Raw genomic sequence first — 6,932 nt, 5'->3', positions numbered from 1 at the left:
ATTTAATTACTTTGTATCTAACATTTTTAAAAGTTTTGGTTTTTCACACTTTATTAGCACTGACCTGTTGTAGAAAATGTTGGAGCCACAAGGCTTCTGTGTCGGAAATATTTGGTATATCCTGCACTTGTGCCAATTGGTGTCTATTCTTTGCATTTCTGTAGTAATGAATGCTTTCATTACACATGCCATTTGAGACGCTGCAGTTCATTTATCTCCTCTTTAGACTACAGTAAGCTCATAAAGCCTTAAAGAAATTGAGGATTTTACTAGTTAATTCATGTCACAGTAAATTGGATTGTGTGTGAAGAGGCTCAACAGTCTGAATCATCAAACAGTGATCTGATGTATTGTTTCCTTTCTCTAGACTGCTGATCTGATCGTCTCAAGTCTGGTAAGTAAAGGTTTGTCTGAGGTGCAGTGCTGGGAAATGTTTCTCATTATAGGAGATTCAGTTTAGTGCTGTGAGTCAGCACAGCTCTTGTCAATCATCAAATCCTAGAAAAGTCTATGTAAACATTTCCAGACTTACAGATCTCTCTTATCATCATACTACATTTTTAATTAGGCCCTAATATCGGCCATGCTAAGTTTATTGTAGATTTAGCGGGGTGTGTATTAAACATGCCCTATATTTGACTGAAATATTTAGAAACTGCTGTATAGGAGTCATCTGTCTCCAAATTTTTCATTTTGCCAAAATATACTGAGTAAATTATTTTTTACTTTTATGTTAACGGCTCCCCAGACATTATGATATACTGTTGTACCAGGTAACTACACACAGAAATGGGAATTTGAGACCTTTGGGAATTTAGGAACATGTGATGTGTCATAAGTTTGAGTTGAGTGCATGTGAAGTGTTTAAAGCAGGTGGTCTGAAACTGTCTGCTCTAACTTCATTGTGTGGGTTTAGCTTGACCATATAATGTTTATAGTAAGTTACTGTAGCACCACATCTTGGTTTAAAGATTCTGTTTGTTTTTATTGTGTTAATAGAATGCAAAAATGTCCTTAGAAATGTTCCACCACCATATGTTAAACATTTTCATTCAGTTGAATCTAATAATGTACTGTACAACTCTTCAGTGTGTAATGATATATATGTTCTGTATTTTTCCGACTGTAAGGCGCACTAAACCCTAAGGCACATTAAGCCAAACAAAACAGATAAGTCAAACTTTATTCAACTCATTTACAATAACTCTCAACATTGTTCAGTTGTAAGACATAAAATACAGAACAATACACTCACTTTTCAGGATTTGTGGATTGATGAATGTGGATTGATCAGTTTGAAATCTGCTTCATAAGCATGGCTCTCAACAGGTGCCAGGTCCTTATACACACACACCATATTATGTTGAAGCATAGTACGAATTACTCTACGAGGGTGCTGACTATGGTAGCCATGCTCCGACAATACATCAAGTGATGCTGCTTTGTAGCTTACCAAAGACATACTAAAACATTTGACAGATTTTTGAGTGCCGTGTACCACATAGAATTGGTTTGAAATCAGTAAGCACAACCATACATAAGGTGCACTGTCTATTTTTAAGAAAATTAAAGGCTTTTAAATGTGCCTTATAGTCTGAAAAATACAGTAAAGCCTGGTTTACTGGAAGTGTGTCTAATTCCACTTTATTTCTGTCTTACAGGTGACCTGCTGCAGAAAACCCTCTCCCTCTATCATTAACAAGCAATTCAGTCTGTCCTATCACTCTCCCTTTCCCTGCTCCATCTTTTTTGACAAGCCATTCTATCTTCTATCATTTCTCCGCCATGAGCTCTATCTAAGTTGACAAGCTTGAACCTGAGTTGAAACGCAATCCTGTTACTTGAAATCAAGTTTTACCAGAATCTAATTTCTTGGAATTGAAGTTACCAGAACTTCGTCAATCTGTTTTCAGAATTCTGAGAGATCTCCGCTCTCACTGCTCCATCTTTCCTGTCGTTAAACTCTCTCACATCCAGTCATTTTGCTGAAAATCACAAGTAGAAAGTTGAAATTACAGTAGTAGAATTACACTACAGTAGAACTCACAGTAGAAACTACTTACACAGTCCTACATTTGTCATTTTAATGTTTACATTACACTTTGGAATAAACACTGATAGTTTGGCTTACGGGTGCTGTTACTTTGATAAATTATATAACATACACACCTTTTTTAAGGTTTATTTGTAATAAGATAATCTGGTTATTTTGTAATACATACATTCAGACTTATATTCACATAAATAATAAATTGGATTCAAATATATTTTTCAAGTCTGTTTCATTGGCTATAACATTTGACTACAAGTTTATACTATTATTATTTAAGGACAAACCCTTTTTTGTCACTCAGTGTAAGTGTTCAGTTACAATTGTCATCTAGAGGCTGCCCTGAGAACCCAGACTTCCTGTTTCCTGACTGCTGCAGAACATCCAGCTGAAGAATCCCCATCGCCTGTCATCTGATCACCACACCATCACAGCTCCTTATATTTGCTTTAAATTTTAAATATCTGAAAGATTTACACAAAGTCTACTTCAAAGCTAAGAGTTTTATTATAGCCTGTTGATTGTTGAGATTTATTCTGCATATTACTTTACAGAAGTATAGACCTATTTGTTATCCCGTCTGGTTAAAAAAAAAAAAAAGTAATAATATACAGTTTTTGAAAAAGCTACAATAAAACAGACCAAAGTGTTTTCAAAGAACTTTAAATAACTTTTATATTGAGTTTGTATTCAAGTCAGCATTTTACATCAATTCTGATAAATCTCTGATTTAATAGCCATTAAAGTCATTAGTTTTTCAGTGTTTACAGGTTGAGCTTTGTTTACATACAAGTTCCAGTTTGTACTTCAACAAAATGCCAAGAAAAGGTCAAAGGTCGCAGTCCCAGAAGCTTAGATGGCAAAAGCAGAAAGAACAGGTAAATGTTTCTCAGACCGGTGAGCAGGTAAAGGTGTCTGTTGCAACTACTCCCTGTCCAGAAGTGCAGAGCAGCGTTCAGACAGCCGCAGTGTCTTATGCAGATGTGGTAAAGAGAGGTGTTTGCTCAGTATCTGTGCCAAATGCTAAAGTACAGCAGGTAATCCAGACTGAACCCCAGGTAACTCTGCAAACGCAGCATGATGGAGAAGCTCCAGGACCGTCTCATGTACAGGTTACAAACAATGAAAGTCGTCCACGAGTGAGTAGCATCTGTGCGTCCCGAAGCCAGGCCGCTGCTAAGTATGGGAAGTACAGAATTCAGCAATGCATGGCGAACAGTTTGGTTTTCCTGTCATTCTTACACGAGGATGAATTCATTACCAGAGCAGATCTTAACCGTGTGTTGGACAAAGGCCATGCTGTGCATTCAGATGCCAGAAAGAGGTTTGTGAACAGCGTGTTTCTAGCCTGTGATGAGCTTCCCACAGTGGTCACCAGCCGCAGACACGAATATCAAGTGGACATGTCTCAGTTTGCTCATTACGGCACATTTGATGGTACAGATCATTTTCCGAGCCTTGAACAGGGACTACAGTGTTTGGCTTCAGCGGTTCGCTACGCTTTGCTAGTCATGGGAGGAAATTTTATCGCAGTTTGCAGGCTGACTTCAGGTGAATACGCATACTTTGACCCTCACCCACGTAAGTCTACAGGAATGCCATTGTCGCTAGCTGTAAGTGGTGGAACTGCAGTTATGTTAAAATTCACACGTCTTAACGACATGATTGACAGGATCAAACGCTTGTACCGAATGCTTAGCATCGTGCCAATCTGCACTTATGAGCTACAGCCTGTCGAGTTTCACAGTAAAAACGCAGCTGACCAAAGAGATGCTGATGAAAACAGACAAACAGCTACAACTGTTCCAGCACCAGCTTTAAATGAACCTGAACTTGAAACCCCAAAATCCACTGAGCAGACACAAAAAACTGTGACCGACACTTTAGCCACTGAAGTGATGTCATCCAGAGTGGATTATTCAAATGAGCCAGCTGCTGAGCTGAACAATCGTCCTTCTGGTTATTTAGAAATAGAAACCTCTGCATCTTCTGTAAGAGACACTCAGGTAACAAAAGAATCTGTTCCTCAGAATGATTTAAACACTGCCTCCTGTTTGACTAAGACAACAGAGGAACTCTCACATAAACTGTTGAAGCATAATAAACAGCTAAGGAGAAAGATTAGGAGACGATTATTGGTCCAAGAAAAACTACCACAGAGAAAGGAAAATGAGAAAAAGAAAGAGAGACAGACGTACACTTTTGATGAAAGCTTTAAGGCAAAGAAAAAAGATTCTAGTAGAAAGTCTCATGATTCTGATCACAGTAAGAAAAAGAGTGTGTACAAAAATAATCTGTATAAACTCAATGCTACATATAGAGAGAAACAAAGAGAATATTTTAGAAAAATCTACAGAGACAGTGCTAAAATTAGAGAGAGAAAAAGAGAACATGTCATAAGGATGTATAAAGAAGATTCTTTATTCCGAGAAAAACAGAAGGAACGTGTAAGAAGAAATTACAGAACTTGTGCTGGATTCAGAGAGAAACATAAAGCTTACATGAGGTCATATGTATATAATGTATATAAAGAAAGTGAAGAATTTAAACTGAAAAAACGATCTTACATGACTAAACGTTATAGAGAAGAGACACAAATTCAGCAGCAACAGAAGGACAATATGAGAGCACAAATGAGAGTAAAATATTGGAACAGTTTTTCTTTTAGACAGATGCATAATATCAGATGTGCAATGAACATAAAAAGAAAATATTGCCAGATGCATCAACAAGCTGAAAGTTTACAGTCTAATCCAGATAACAGTTTAATGAATGAGGCCATATCTAGTTTCAGATCAAACATTAAATCAGCACCATCTTATGTTTGTACTGTTTGTCTAAAAGCTTCTTTTCCTAATCAGGTGAAAATCTGCAAAAGAGAAAATTACTCGAAACACCAAACTGTAGCTCAGCAGTGTCTAACTGGTAAATTTGTTCATGTGTGTGATGAAGCATGTAATGATCACTCCAGCTTCCCTGTTGAGAGAAAAAAGGAGTATATCTGTCACACGTGTCACAGTTCCCTCAAAAGTTGACGCATGCCCAGGCTTGCTGCTGTTAACGGTTTAGAATTGCAGGATATTCCAGCTGAACTGTGTGATCTCAACATTCTGGAGAGACATCTGATTGCCAAATGCATCCCATTTGCAAAGATTATTCCACTTCCAAAGGGCAGACAAAGACTCATACGTGGTAATGTGGTGTGTGTACCATCTGAGGTCCAACAAACAGTTGACTCTTTACCTCGGCTCAGAAGCCAATCACAGATAATGAGGATCAAGCTGAAAAGACGACTGTGCTACAAAGGCCATCAGCTGTTCCAGACTGTCACCTGGTCTAAACTGATCCAAGCCCTGCGTAAACTGAAACAAATTCATCCACAGTACACAGATATTGTTATCAGAGATGATGCATTGCTTTGTGATCCAACGTTACCTGATGATGACAGCAGTGATGAAGCCAGCATGGCAAGTGATGATTATAATGAAGCAGATTTAATGGAAATTGACAACTATGAAAAAGATGCCCTTTTATGTGAAACCGAGTCTGAAAGTGAACAAGCTATTAATATGCAATCCTGTGATGAACAACCAGAGGAACAAAATCCAGAGGAACCAGAAAGTGATTTGAACAATGGAGGTTTTGCTCTAGAAAGTTGTCTGCAGCCTGTAGATATTTCAGAAGAGATTCTCTGTTTCACTGATAACACATATTGTGTTGCTCCTGCAGAAAGAAACAGTCCTGTTAGCTTCTTCAGAACTCCTCATTTGGAAGCCATGGCATTTCCTGTGCAGTTTCCTACTGGTCAGAATACACTGGATGAAAAGAGACATCTTAAACTCACACCGAGTGCTTACTTCAAGTCAAGGCTTTTCAACATTGATGCAAGATTTGCTAAAGATACAAATTACCTGTTTTTCTCACAGTTTGTCACTGAAATACACTTGGCTAATTCCAGCATAAGAATACAGCTAAGGAAAGGTAAAACTATGACCAAAGATGGACGCAAAATCACATCAGGAATGTTACAAAGTAAGAGAGAAGTAGAGAAGCTGGTAAGAAATAAAGATGCAATCAGATTTATGCAGCCACTCAGAGGAACTCCAGCTTACTGGCAGAAAACTACAAGAGATCTATTCAGTATGGTTCGTCAAATAGGAACACCTCAGTTCTTTGTCACTTTCTCTGCTGACCTGAAGTGATTCAAGCAATAAAGAGACAGCAAGGTGAAGAGGTTGATTTTGAAGCCCTGGACTGGTCAGAAAAGTGTGAAATTTTAAGATCAAATCCAGTAACCACGATGCGAATGTTTGATAAGCGTGTTGAGGCTTTGTTCAGAGATTTGCTTTTTTCTCCTGCACAGCCCCTTGGTGAAATCATTGATTACTTTTACAGAGTTGAGTTCCAGCACAGAGGTAGTCCGCATATACATATGTTGCTGTGGATTCGAGAAAAGGTAGAAGTAGATGTGGATGATGACCAAACTGTCTGTGACTTTGTGGACAGATACATCTCAGCTCAACTCCCTGATCCAGAAAAACAGCCTGAACTGCACAAAAAAGTCGCTGAACTACAAAAGCACAGCAAAAACCACACAAAAACATGCTTTAAGAGTGTGAACTCTGGTTGTAGATTTGGGTTTCCAAAACCGCCATCCACAAGAACAATGATTGTGAGACAGGATGAGGATTCAGACACTGAAGCTGCAAAAGCCAAACTCAGACCTTTGTTGAACCTCCTGAAGGAATCTGAAGCTGCTTCGCTCACCATAGAGCAGATTCTGTCACGATGCAACTTGACAATGAATGAGTATGAGCAAAGCCTCCAAGACATAAACAAGAAAACGGCGCTGATTCTGAAACGTGACCCAAAGGACTGTTGG

The sequence above is a fragment of the Pelmatolapia mariae genome, linkage group LG4 (genome assembly GCF_036321145.2).
Source record: "Pelmatolapia mariae isolate MD_Pm_ZW linkage group LG4, Pm_UMD_F_2, whole genome shotgun sequence".
NCBI classification, from domain to species: Eukaryota; Metazoa; Chordata; class Actinopteri; order Cichliformes; family Cichlidae; genus Pelmatolapia; species Pelmatolapia mariae.
The sequence above is the reverse complement of the archived record's forward strand: the minus strand, read 5'-3'. Positions refer to the sequence as shown.